The sequence below is a fragment of the Eurosta solidaginis genome, chromosome 5 (genome assembly GCF_040869045.1).
Source record: "Eurosta solidaginis isolate ZX-2024a chromosome 5, ASM4086904v1, whole genome shotgun sequence".
Classification (NCBI taxonomy): Eukaryota; Metazoa; Arthropoda; class Insecta; order Diptera; family Tephritidae; genus Eurosta; species Eurosta solidaginis.
In genome coordinates, this window is record NC_090323.1 from 85009525 (window position 1) to 85024901 (window position 15377).

Below are 15377 nucleotides of genomic sequence, written 5' to 3' on the forward strand. Positions count from 1 at the left end.
TTGTCTTTATTGTCGTCTTGCAGCATAGTCAGTGTGCTGATAATTTGTTGTTCGTCATCACTGTCCATTGTACCTGCAATGTATTTGAGTCCTTTACCTAGAACGTTCACTAAACCTCGCTTAGTTTTACTGTGTGGATGTAGATAACTTACTTTGGCTTTTAATAGCATGAAATTTTTATTTACTGTGTCCAGCAGTTGTTTATCCTCGAAACTTGTTGCTGTTAACGCTTCTATGTTGTCTGCAATCAGAAGGATTGTTTCGTCGTAAGCTGTCAGATTTATAAAATGAAGAACTTTATTGTACTGGCTTATGGTTTTCTGCTCTCCAACCTTAACGGGTATATATCCGTGGTTGTTCGTTAAGTCTTGGACGTCAATTTGTTGTGCCGCTGTCAGGGCAACCATTAATGATAAAAGCTGCATAACCATAGTCATTTTCCAATTTATTTTTTTGACGGTGGATTCTAATTGGGAAAAATATTAACTCTGTTTAATATTATTTTTATGCACTATTCTTCCTGATTGTGTTTTAATTGTGGTGTTGTAATCTTGTGCCACTATTTCTTTCCTATATCTAGGGGTTAACTTATTTCCTAATCTTTTATTTATTTTAACATAAATTTTTTCCCCTATACTATACTGCCTTAATGGTGTTCTATCCTTATTATGGTATGCAAGATCTGCAGTTTGCTTCTCCTTAAGTTTATTTGCTGTTTCTAATCTATATTTTTCTAACAGTAGCGGGTTTGTAGTGACCCGTGTACCAAAGTATACTTCTATTGGCTTTTTCCCTGTAGCGGAATGCACTGTATAATTGTATTCCTTGACTGATCTTTCTAATAATTCATTGAAAGTTTTATGCGTTTTTTCGCATTGGAGGCATCGCATTATTTCCTGTAGGGTAGAGTGAAATCGTTCCACCTGCCCATTTGAGCAGCTTGTGTACGGTGCTGTTCGGTAAATTTCTATGCCAAACTCGTTTTCCATCATAAAATTTATTTCTTCTGATTTAAATGATCTCTCATTATCCATGACTATCGTCTCTGGTACGAGTGAAAAAAGAACGTCCCTCAATGGTTGTTTTATATCTTCGGTGGCTCTAGATTTAATAAGCTTTGCAATTGCATATTTAGAAAACTTATCTACTGCGGTTAAGATTAACTGCTTTCCTATATGAAGTATATCAATATGTACTATTTGACCTGGGAATGTAGGAATAGGTGTTGATTGGATTCGCGGCTTTGCCGGATGTCGGTCATATTTATTTTCTTTGCAAGTCCCGCAATTTTTTATAATTTTTTTTATTTTCGATGCCATACCTGGAAAATAATACTTTCCTAAAATTTGTGTTTTATTTTCTTTAGAATTTCGGTGAGCTCTCTTATGCTCTTTTATTATTATCTCCTGTTGCCTATGGTCATCAGGTATGTCCTCCACCATTTTTTGGGTGAACCTTATTTTATATTTGCTAAAATGTAGTGGGTAAAGCGTCTGTATTTTTCCCATGACGAACTGTTCAGTTTTGATACAATTAATGACTGAAGGGTTTAAATATTTTTTCAAGATTGATAACAAAATCTGTTCCGAATATTCCGGTTGTGATATCACATGGCGGTGATATGTAGGAAACAAGATTTTAAATTCGTAAGATGGCCTACTATCAATATTTAAAAAAATTTGATTTTTGAAGGCATTTATCGGTCCTTCGACGCTGTAAATTAAATTGTGTGATGAGCTGTCATCTGATCTGGATGCTACCGATAGGCTGTTAACTTGTGATTGTTCGACAGGTATTCTTGATAGAGCATCAGCGACAACATTCTGTTTACCAGGTTTGTAACACAATTCGTACGTATACTCCTCTAATGCTGCTTTCCACCTTTTCATTTTTGCATTGTTGTTCTTATTGCTCAATGCGTATGTGAGCGGTTGGTGATCAGTGAATATTTGTATTCTAGCTGATCCATAAAGATAATTTCTAAGTGAGTTCAAGGCCCATATTATAGCCAACATTTCCTTTTCATTAGCCGCATAATGCTCTTCGGCTTTATTTAATGTTCTTGAAATGAATGCTATAGGCTTTGACTCTTGTGACAGGACTGCTCCGATTGCGTAGTTGGAAGCATCCGTAGTCAGCTCAAACTTTTTATTGTAATCGGGGTATGCAAGAATGACATCCCTGGAGATAAGTGAATTTTTCACTTTATTAAAAGCTTTTATTGCTTCCTTATCTAAACTTACTTTAATTTTTGAGGATTTATTTTTTGATATCCTGCCTTCTTCCCCTCTTAAAAGAGTTGTTAGGGGTTTTGCTAGTTTAGCGTAATCTTTTATAAACTTCCTGTAGTACCCGGACATTCCGAGGAAACTACGAAGTTCCTTTATGGTTTTTGGTTGTGGGAAATTCGCTATCGCTTCCACTTTTACAGGGTTGGTTTTTACGCCATCCGCGGATATTACGAATCCCAAAAATTCAACCTCTTTTTTGAAAAAATGACACTTGTCTAATTGAACTTTCATGTTTGCCTCTTGCAACGTTTTAAAAATTTTTTTAATATGTTCAATATGCTCTTTTTCTGTTTTGCTGAAAATTATTATATCATCAATATAAACATAAGCATATTTTCCTATGTGTTCATGCAAAATGTCATCAAGCGCTCGCTGAAAAATGGAAGGTGCATTTTTCAACCCAAATGGCAACCGAGTAAATTCGTATTTACCATTATTTACCGAAAATGCGGTTTTCTCAATATCAGAATCCTTTAGAGGAATTTGATGAAACCCACTTTTCAAATCTAATACCGAAAAAAAATTGTTTTCCCCTAAATTTGAAATTACTTCAGAAATTTCAGGTATTGGGTATCTATCTGCTGTTGTGACTGAATTCAGCTTCCGATAGTCTATAACCATTCGATATTGTTTATTTCCCTCTGAGTCCGCCTTTTTCGGAACAATCCATATTGGTGAATTGTAGGGTGACCTTGATGGTCTTATGATTCCATCCGCTATCAATTTTTTGACCTGGCTCTCTACTTCTGGTTTGAGAGAAGCTGGGAATGGGTAAAATTTAGAGTAAATAGGTGTATCTGTTACTGTCCGTATTTCTCCGACGACTTTTGTCGTATATGTTAATTTCTCATCCGGTTCTGAGAATAACCTTGGGAATGCATGAATTATTTCGTTCATATCCCTTCTTTGTTGTGACGATAAATGTTCGTCCTTTATTTGTATGGCGTTTACCGCCTTTGAGGGGAGCTGTTTAAGTTTGATCCTTTTCTCGTTATTCAATATCAATATATTGTCCTTGGTATGGATCACAGCATCCATATCTCTTAATGTATCGTTTCCTAAAATTCCATCAAATGTTTTTAAGGATGGCATCAGGAAAAATTTTAGCTCCTTATCAATATTGAATAATTTCAATAGGGTATGCTCTTCAATTTTTATGTCCCCTACGACTGATTTGGCGTGGAATGGGACTTTGTTTTTTATTCGTTTCTTTGCTAAATGTGGTTTTAAATAATTTTTACTGGAGCCTGTGTCCACTAAAAATCTTAGTATTTTCCCTCTCTCCGCTCTAGCCTCAAAGTAAGGGAGCGAAGAGCTCATTAGGCTAAAAAATGAACGTCCGATTGTTCATCCTCTTCATACTTCCTCTCTTCTTGTTCCGATATGTGAAAAGTTCTTTGTGACTTTTCCCTTTGAGTTGTGGGATTTTCTGCAGGTCTCTTTCCTTGGTACTGGTTCTGTGTGGGTTTATTCATGTAGTTTATTCTACGTGAATGTATGCTTTGGTCCACATCCATAGGCTCTGGTTTGGGTTGAGGCTTGGGTGGCCTTGGCGGGGCACTAGCGTTAGCATTTACCTGATTGGTTTGCCATGCCTGGTGGCTTGTTTGGGGGTTATGCGCTAATTGTGGGTAAAAATGCTGTGCTCTTTGATGTGATGAGTAATTTTTTGTTGGTTTTTGGTATCCTTGGTATGAATGCCTCATGCCGTTGGCGTGGTTCGTCCTGAAATTCTGGTTGTCTAATTTCTGACATAAATGGAGGGCCTGAGGTAAATCGACTGGTTCCTTCATACCTAGTAATCTTGGCAAGTCTCCATTTAATCCTCGAATAAATGTATCTAATGCTTTGTTCCTATATGATTCTGTGAGCATTCGCTGCGTTTCACTACTCATACCTTCGTAACCCAATTTGTTTAGAATGAGAGATAGGTGTTTATACACTTGTTGATAGAATACGTCTATCGATTTATCACCTTGTATGAGTGTGGTCATTTGATATTCCAAGGTTGATAGGTCTCGTCTATCTGCGTAGTGCATAGCGAGACACTTCGTAATTGCTCCCCAATTCAGAGGGGTATTATAAGATTCTAATGCCGCATCGGCATTTCCTATTATTTTATTTCTTATTATACTAAGGATGCCATAGTATTTTGGTGTACCCCTTAGTGGTTCGTATAAATTCAGAATACGATCGACACTTTTCTTCCAGGAGTTGAATTCTCCTGGGCGACCTGAGAAATCTTTTAGACATTTGACCACGTCTGGTATTTTGTCTAATTCTCCTAGGTTTCCTCTTTGTCCTTCTACAATGTCTTGGTCTACCGCTGTAGCCAAGCCAGAATTTGGGTTTAGAATATTTTGGACTACCTGTGGTCCTTGTTGCGTCAAGACGTTAGTCGCAATTTCAGATATGAGATTCCTCAGTTCCGTTATATTTAATTGTTCATTTTGATTATTGATTTGGGGGGCTGTAGGGTTTTGATTTTGTGAAAGGATCGAAGGTCTAACTAAATTGTTGGGGTTGGCCATGTTGAAAGTTATGCCGTTTGTCCCTTTTAGGAATTTCCTATTCTGCTTTAAAAAAAAATTAGTTATGTTTTCAATAACTTTTATTCTCTATATAACTTTTTAGCAACTTCTATCGTGTGCCTGGTTTCAGATACTAGGGTATCTGGGTTATCGTAGTCTTCTGCTGTGGCTACTTTATTCAAGTTAAATTTCCTTTATTTACTTTTAAGCAGTGATATTTAATTTTTCCTCACACACTATTTTTTCCAAACAAATTTTCCTTCCCTTTCTTTGTTAAATATTTTTCTCCTTTTATTGGATTTTAGGCAAAATAATTTATTATTAATTAATTTTTCCTCAAAGATTTTCCTTTCTAGGCTAAATATGTCTTAATTTTTAAGCTTAGGTTAAAAAAAATTGTTTTTATATCTATGCTCACTGTTGGTAGTTGCAATTCTTTAGCGTTGCTACTTGCCTTCTCTTGTTCTGGAGCTGTGGGGTTTTTTTTCCTCTCTTCTCACGTTTCTTATTCCACTTCCACTGCGCGCTTGGTCTTCTCTTGCTCTGGGGCTGTATGGTTTTTTTCTTTTCTTCTCACGTTTCTTATTCCACTTCCCCTGCGCGCTTGGTCTGCTGAGAAAATTTTTTGTTGTTATTTTTTATTTCTTTTTTTTTCGAATGTTTTTTTCAACTATTTTCCTATGCCGCGGGCTGGTACGTTATACCACCGGTTTGCTTTGGCTACTACGGGGCCCACTGCTATAGTCGCGAATATTAATGTATGTCGCGGGTCCTCTTTTTGTTTTTTCTCGGACTTTCACTTTTTTAGTTTATCAGCTTTTTTTTCGCGAGTCCTTACTTTTTATTTTTAGGACTTTCACATGCGATTTTTCTCACTGACGTCGTTTTTCCGCGAGTCCTTACTTTATACTTTCAGGACTTTCACACGCGTATTTTATCGCGAGTCCTTACTTTTCAGGACTTTCACACGCGATTTCCCGGTAGACTTTTTTTTTTCGCGAGTCCTTACTTTGTATTTTCAGGACTTTCACACGCGTATTTTTATCGCGAGTCCTTACTTTGTATTTTCAGGACTTTACACGCGATTTCCCGGGAGAATTTTTGTCTCGGGCGCCAAATAATAGAACGGAAATTCTATTTTGCTCGCTTCAGGAGCGTTTGTTCTTTATTGATCAAAAATGACTTAAAGACTCCACTAGTTTACAGCAATTTTCTTATTTATACTAGAATTGTGCCTGCGCTGCAACTGCACATGCCCTATTTTCCCTATGTGCTGGAAATATTGGAAAGTATTTCCTATGTAAATAATTTTGTCGTTGCATTTTTTGGTGCGACCTATATTCGCATAATGCTGGCTCGCCATGTTACCGTATGGCCGGTTAAGGTTTGGATGTATGTGATATGTCAACATATGGATTGGCGGCGTGCCGCTTTGAAATGCTTGAGTGGCCAAATTCTCAAGTGACATACTTTTCGACTGTTGCTTAATCGTTTTTGGACAAAAACGCTTAGGCTTGCATTCGTAATTTATTAAGTGCGATCGGACTTGGGTTAGCGATCATATTGCGCAAAGTGTTTTTGGGAATTTTATTTGGGTTGGCCGAAATATGAGTAGTAGTATTTCGGCAAAACAATTTAAGAATTTTTTATCAGCTATTTGTTTAGCTGCAAACAATTTATGAGACTAATTTATGGTATGGGTAACTAGCTTGTGCTAAGCGGACAACGTGGGTGGTATCAGTTACTTAACAAATTGTAAGTGATAAAAATCGATAATTTATTGAATAGGATCGGCTAACTCGTGGTAGACGATCCCCTTGTGGACGACGTGGGTGGTATTAACTTGTTCCGAGTTAACTTACTAACTACGTGTATGCAATAGGTACATACATTTTTATGTTTTTTACTGTATTGAAAACAGGTTCTTCATATTTAGGGGATTCCCCTACATCCGTGTACGTATTAGTGAATAAGCAACAGTTGTACGAATATGGTAAAGAGTATGTAAATGAAAAAAAAGTGTTGTAAGCTGTCCGGTTATGGGCCCGTCTATGAGAGGTGTCGCTTAAGATAAGTGTCTGTTAAGAGAGAGTACACTTATATTTATAATATATTCTGGGCTACATCGAAAAAAACGTATAATAAAAACAGTTTTATATCGTTCATTGTATAACTTTTCTAGGACCAGTCTATGTCTTTCACCGACCTTGGCTAATATTATGTGGTTGATTGAAATAAAGTCAAATTTCTTACGTAATTTGGTTTTAGTAAGAGACAATTCAAACCATTTTCGCTCTGCGGCCGCCGAACTTTGTAGCAGACTCAGTAAATCATATACAAAAACAAGCAATTCTTTAAAACACTTTTCGTTCATATCATTTCTATAAAAGCTTACTTTTTCCCAAAAAGATAAAACGTTCATATCAGGCTTAAAATCACAATTTAACAGTCTTAAAAGCTTCCATAGTGTAACAATTGTATCTTGATCGCACTTTATCAAGTACGAAAAGTTATTTATTAGCGGTATTATAGAAGTTTCGGTTTCTGCTAATGCCTTGTCGGGAGTAATTGTAGATAAAACTTGTACATATATCACATCTAGAAAAATCAAAGCGTTCTTGCATTTGCTTTAAGAGTTCAATATAAAAATTTAAAATATTTTTGTTTTACCGCAAGTCGTTGTACATCTGCAAAGTTTTCGCTTTCAAGAAATACTTCAGCTTTACTTCCAACAAAAATATTTTTTTAATTCAAGGTAGTAAGTTTTATCACTTAAATCAAAAATTTTTGAGCATGCAATAGGGGAGTGTAGTAGTTTACACAAAACGCCAAAAACTATACGGCTACGTATTTGCTACGTCATGGCAAATACGCAATATAAAAACCCGTAGATTATTTTTTCAATTTTGAATACCAAATTAACAAATGTCAAAACAAAACAAAATATTCAAAAAAAAAATGTAAAACGAAAAAAAAAATTGTTCAGGAGCTTTCATTTGCTGTAACAACGTTTCCAATACCAAATGTACAAAACTCCCTACTACGGGTTTTTATGTTGCGTATTTGCCATGACGTAACAAATGCATAGCCGTATAATTTTTTGGCGTTTTCCCATATTGCATGCTTAAACAATTTGGACTTAAGTGATAAAACGTACTACCTTGAATTAAAAAATATTTGTGTTGGAAGTAAAGCTGAAATATTTCTTGAAAGCGATAATTTTACAGTAGGGAGTATAAGGGTATAAGTATATAAGTAGGGAGTATAAGGGTACTTTTTGGTACTTTTCGTAATTTCTGCCCCATTTTAACAGACAGAAGCTTCGAATTTCAAACAATGCTTACATATATTACAAAAAATGTTGTAGGGTGGGTCGATTTAAAAATCGCTCATTGCTCTGTGAAAATCGTATTCTAGGGATCAAAATAAGAAACTTTGCCGAAGGAACCATACCTCTAAAACGAATTCTGATGTCCCCCAATTTGGGTCGAACTTTTGGGTAGGGGCAAATTTTGAAAAACCCCAATTTGACCCATTTAGAGTGCTCCAATTGAATCCAAATGTATGACCGACCCCCACTAACTTTGGAGGCCCGATCCACCGATGCCAGTGGCACACCCCCTGGAACCCCCCCCGGGGGTTCACCATACAAACATTTCAAAAAATCGCCGGTTTTGCACTTTACATGAAAAAATCAACGAAACGCCTATGTTTTTTCTTTTTGGAGTTTAATTTTCCCTTTAGAAATTTATTTAGTCAGAACATATGTAAATGAAAAAATGAATTTAACTTAGTAATAAAAAAGAAATTAAAAAAAAATATTAGAAATTAGCGTTTTTACAACCCTTTTAAAACCAAGGCATCACTGTGATGCATTTGCATGTCGTAAACATAGTTGTGTGGGTTTTTTATTCAACCGTTTTAAAAAATGAAGGTATCACTGTGACACAATTGCAGATCGTAAAATTGCTTGTGTTGTTTTTTTTTAAGCCACCACAAGACACAGCAGGTAGAATTGAAATTACCATTTCATTCTTATTACCTCGTCTCGTAGACCATATATAACGCAACAGTTTTTGTGAATGCATTAAGTCGTTGTGAAGAACTCAAAGTATGAAGTGTTAATTTCATATAAAAAAATATTTCAAAAAAAATAATAAGTGGATTGACCATTCCAAATCAAAAAGTTTACGATGAATCCACCATCCTCTACACCGCAAGATGAAGCAACTACATCAACAACTATCGAAAACCCAATGAGTCATATAGGTACCCAAGCATGATGTTACTGTTTTTGGTGTGTCTACTAATTTAACTGATCTTAATTTATCAACCCATATGGATATCTTGAGATATTATTTTTACTTAAGCGAACGTGCTAAAACAGAACAAAAAAAGTTTTCCCATAAATCATTCACTATTCAAGTACAAGATAAGTTGATGGGAATTTGGGAAAAACTTGGTATGAAAATAATGCTGAAAAAAATTGTATTTAATAAATTGAATAAATTGCTTGACAAGTATCAAGAGAAAATCAAGAGAAGAAACAACGTCCAACAATTTACAGAGTACGTAAAATCTCTGGAAACAATTTTTTACATTGGAACATGTAAAAGCGATTTGAAGGCAGCTCCATGTGTATGCGGCTGGGTTCCCGAACGCCTCAAAGAGTTCATGCACGATCAACATAATCAGAGAAGACTAAAAATGGATGCATTTATGATGGAAACTGAAGAGCAAGGAGCAACGTCTATGTCATCAATGCCAACATGCCAAGATCCCGATGATTCAACATTCGCACCGCTACCGGTTCAAGAAGATATGGATAGAAGCACAAGTTCACAATATACAGAGAGATACGATTGTTTTAACTTTGCCTTGGTATGTGACAGATTTGGTGTGCCTGCAGAGTAGCATCAGCATTGGGAACCGCTCTTTTGCAAGATTTTAAAATTAAAGATAAGCATGGGAAACTTCTCATCATGGATAAATCGAAAGTTCGCAGAGAAAAAGATAAATGCAGACAAGAAGTGCTTCGCAAACGGTTAGATGATACCAATTTTTTAGCGTTTTCACTCGATGGCAGAAAAGATGATATTTTAACGATAGATAAAATTGATGAGAAGTATCATACTAGGATGGTAAAAGAACCTCATCTTGTTATTTTGATAGAACCCAATTCTGAATTGATTGGTTACGTAAGACTGGAACATGAAACCGCTGAATACAAAACAATCAAAATAAATTGTTTTTTCAACGATAAAAATATATCACTGGATGCATTAATTGGAATATGCACTGACGGTGAGCCAACAAACACTGGCCCACACGGTGGAATTATACGACGATTCGAATTGCTATTAAAAAGACCATTGCATTGGTTCGTTTGCCGTCTACACTTCAACGAACATCCGTTTCGGCATTTGTTTGAAGCTTTGTATAAATCAACCAGCACTGGACCAAGATCGGCAACCTTAAAACTGAGCCGTCAAATCGAAACTTGTGAAACTCTTCGGGTAAGTTATTGCTATCACTCATTTATTATAATTGTCAACCACTTTTAATTATTTTATTATTATATATTTTCAGGTGGTGGACGGCTTCCAGAAAATTGAGTTGCAAAATATGCCCCCTGCTCCAGAAAAAATTGAATTTTCCACCGATACGACATGACCCATGCAATTTCTAGCGGCGTGGTTCCGGTGGATCTGGCTAACATCAAACCAGGGAAAATTGTACATTCTCGGTGGCTCACCAAGTCCGCTAGATTATTGCGATTATATGTGACAACGGAAAATCCAGATGCAAATTTAAGAATTCTGGTTGAATTTATAATTAAATGTTATGTGCCAATGATATCAAGTATTACAGCTCTGTCTGGTACGGCAGTGCATTATTTTTCAAGTTCATTGGTTGGTCACGATTTCTAGAACCTCGTTTATGCAAAATTGTCAATCAAGTAGTAAAGATAATTCATATTATGCGCATTCGGAAAATATCTTGTTATCAATGTTGTTTGATGATAGAAAAAAAAGCGCGACTGTGCCATCAAGAAAATTCTACGCTATCGAACCGATGTTGACGAGCCAATGGAACTTAGAGTTTATAAAAACCAGATATAAACTTTATTTGCACAAGTTATACGGAAATGATCAATTTGAATGATATAAATATCGTATTTGAACCACCATTCACGCGAAGCATTCCGTACTATACATTGAAAGAATATTTAAATCAAGATGATCCACCGTTTAATGATCCAAAAATTCCATCACACATACAAGAAACGGAACGACATGGTCAATTGCTAGCTAGCGTTTCCAAACGGGTTATACCGGAAAATGTAGAGGCTATTATGGCGACGACATTAGAGAGCCGTGCGAAATTGCCCAGACTTGAAAGTAAAAAAGACTTCAAACAATAATTTTTTTTAGTTTCTTTTCTATAACTCACTTAAATTTATTTTTTCATTTACATATGTTCTGACTAAATAAATTTCTTAAGAGAAAAAATAGATATTATTATAAATAAATAATAAATATTATTATAAATAAATAAATAAAAGTAAAGAACAAACATAGCCATTTAACTGATTTTTTCATGTAAATTGCAAAACCGGCAATTTTTTGAAATGTTTGTATGGTGAACCCCCAGGGTGGTTCCAGGGGGTGTGCCACTGGCATCAGTGGGTCGGGCTCGATTGGTGCACCCTAAATGGGTCAAAGTGGGATTTTTCAAAATTTGCCTCTACCCAAAAGTTCGACCCAAATTGGGGGACATCAGAATTCGTTTTAGAGGTATGGTTCCTTCGGCAAAGTTTCTTATTTTGATCCATAGAATATGATTTTCACAGAGGAATGGGCAATTTTTTTGCCTCCCCACAAATCGACCCGGAAATGTACAATGTACAGGTATAAAGGAATCGAGATAGATATAGACTTCCATATATCAAAATCATCAGTATCGAAAAAAAAATTGATTGAGCCATGTCCGTCCGTCCGACCGTCTTTCCGTTAACACGATAACTTGAGTAAATTTTGAGGTATCTTGATGAAATTTGGTATGTAGATTCCTGGACACTCATCTCAGATCGCTATTTAAAATGAACGATATCGGACTATAACCACGCCCACTTTTTCGATATTGAAAATTTCGAAAAATCGATAAAGTGCGATAATTCATTACCAAAGATGGATAAAGCGATGAAACTCGGTAGGTGAGTTGAACTTATGGCGCAGAATAGAAAATTAGTAAAGTTTTGGACAATGGGCGTGGCACCGCCCACTTTTAAAAGAAAGTAATTTAGAAGTTTTGCAAGCTGTAATTTGGCAGTCGTTGAAGATATCATGATGAAATTTGGCAGGTACATTACTCCTATTACTATATGTATGCATATAGTAATAATTAGCAAAATCGGAGAACGACCACGCTCACTTAAAAAAATTTTTTTTTAAAGTCAAATTTAAAAAAAAGTTAATATCTTTACAGTATATAAGTAAATTATGTCAACATTCAACTCCAGTAATGATATGGTGCAACAAAATACAAATATAAAAGAAAATTTCAAAATGGGCGTGGCTCCGCCCTTTTTCATTTAATTTGTCTAGAATTTTAATGCCATAAGTCGAATAAAAATTTACCAATCCTTCTGAAATCTGGTAGAGGCATAGATTCTATGACGGTAACTATTTTCTGTGAAAATGGGCGAAATCGGTGAAGCCACGCCCAGTTTTTATACACAGTCGACCGTCTGTGCTTCCCCTCGGCCGTTAACACGATAACTTGAGCAAAACCGGTATATCTTTACTAAACTTAGTCCACGTACTTATCTGAACTCACTTTATCTTGGTACAAAAAATGGACGAAATCCGACTATAACCGCGCCCACTTTTTCGAAACGGAAAATTACTAAAAATGAAAAAAATGCCATAATTCTATACCAAATACGAAAAAAGGGATGAAACATGGTAATTTGATTGGTTTATTGACGCAAAAAATAACTTTAGAAAAAACTTCGTAAAATGGGTGTGACACCTACCATATTAATTAGGAGAAAAGGAAAAATTTCAGTATGGCGAAATCAAAAGCCCTTAGAATCTTCGCAGGAATACTGTTCGTGGTATTACATATATAAATAAATTAGCGGTACCCGACAGATGATGTTCTGGGTCACCCTGGTCCACATTTTGGTCGATATCTCGAAAACGCCTTCACATATACCATTACCCCCACCCCTTTTAAAACCCTCATTAATACCTTTAATTTGATACCCATATTGTTCAAACATATTCTAGAGTCACTAAAGGTATTAATGAGGTTTTTAAAAGGGAGTGGCCCTTAGTTGTATATGTGAAGGCGTTTTCGAGATATCAAATACGATCTGTTGTTTGTTCGGAGAGGACGTGTTTTTTAGTCGCGCCCGAATTATGTCTTAATTACTAATAATTTTGCAATGTTTTTATGCATGGTGCATAATAAACTGTTTGAGATATTGGCTCTTATAATGTGAATAGTTCGTTGTGATCGCAGTGTGTATAGAAAAAAAAACAAACAATTTAGTAATTATATCTATTCAGGTGTGCATGGATTTGTCTATTTATTTAATTAAATATGACTTGCCGTTGTGGGACGAAAGTGGAACGTGCTCAGGCCAAAGTGCAGTGCTCTAATTGTAATAAGCCTTCCCACCTACATTGTGTTGGTATGCAACAGTCTGACTTAGAGTAACTTTTGAGTTCAAATACCCCATTTCTATGCGATGAGTGTAAAGCTGTGCGCCGTTGTTCTCTTCGGTCTCCGCTTAAAAATAAAACAAGTAATGAGCGCCAATGCAGCCAAAACAATGACAATCAATCTCTTGCGTTGTTGATCGATGAGCTCGCTGAAGTTAAAGCTCTTAATTCTAATATTCTGTGTGTGGTTAATGCTGTGGGAGAAGATATTGAATACCTTCGCAATAAAGTTGAGACTCTTCAAACTGAAATCATTGAATTGCGCTCTATGCTTGTTGAAAATAAATCAATTGTGTCGCACTTGCTATCTAAATTCAGTGAAGTGCGTGGTATTGTTAGTGGCCCTTTGGCCAAAGAGAAGGATAGTGGAAAGGAAATAATTGTGTCTGATGGTAATGGTGTACTCAGTGCCGTCAATACTTCTTATTCTGCAGCTGAGACAGCTTCTGTTCCAACAACAAATATGCCATACGCCTTCGCTGCTTTGTCAACTAGTGTAGTTACTAATACTTCCTCTTCTTATACCTCTTCTTCTGCTTCTACTGGCCAAGAGAAAATGCTGCCGTCCCTTCATGTTGCTGCTCCCGCTACTGGTACTCCGACTGCGGCGCCAGTGTTTTCAACCCATATGAGTACAACTAATTTAGAAAAAAGAGGTCTAATAAAAGGAAAAATAAGTCCTCTGGTTCTAGTACAGCAAATTCTTCCCAAAGCGATTTAAATTCAAATCTGTTGCAAGATTCTGGCAACAATGCTGATTCCAGGGCAAATATCAACGCTAGCCCCCCAAAAAATGCAAACGCTCGGAAATTAATTAAACCCTTAGTTATTGGGTCGAGCTCCAGTAATGAGTTACGAGCTTTTGTCAGAAGAAAATGGCTCCATATTTCTCCCTTTTCTACTTCAGCAACAGCTGACCAGGTAAAAAAATATATTGCTAGACATACCGATATTGAAGAAAACTCCATTATTTGCAGTAGTCTTAGCAAGAAAGGTGTGGATCCGAGCTCTTTGAGACACCTTAATTTCAAGTTAGGCGTTAATGCCAACTCATATGCGATGCTGTTGCGGCCTGAACTATGGCCTGCAAATATTGTTGTGTGCCCGTTTAAATTCAAGCCAAAAAACGACGATAACCAACCGATTTCCGACGGCAATCGGTTGGGTTAGATGGAGGAAATAATCACCTAAGACTATATATGCAGAATATGGCTGGCGTTAGAACAAAATCCCAGCTGGTGCGGTTATTTAGCTCCCATGAAGAATATGATGTTTTTGTCTTCATTGAGACGTGGCTAAATGAAAACTTTTTCAGCGAGAAATATTTTGATCCTATGTTATACAATGTTTTTCGCAAAGATAGAAATTCAAACCTTACTGGTTGTACACGAGGTGGTGGAGTTCTCATTGCGGTACATTCCAAACATCATGCTTCTGCAATCATACTGGAAAATAATAGTGCGCTACTTGACCAGCTGTGTGTATGCATTCGAGGCTCATCAGACACTGTTTTTGTTTGTGCTTCATATATACCGCCCAATAGTAGCTACGACTTATACACTGCACATGTCGATAATATTACGTCACTGGCATTGAACAAAGTTGGTGGTGATCATCTCTGCGTGCTGGGTAATTTTAATCTGGGTAATGTTAAATGGTCACAGACTCTATCAAACTCGGCTTTAATAGCATGTGAGGTCATTGGCTCCAGTGAAATATATTTCATAGATAGTTTTTTAAGTATTGATATTAAACAAATTAATTCGTTTTTCAAACAGACTAGGTCGTACTTTGGATTTGATATTTTTATCTAATAATCTAAA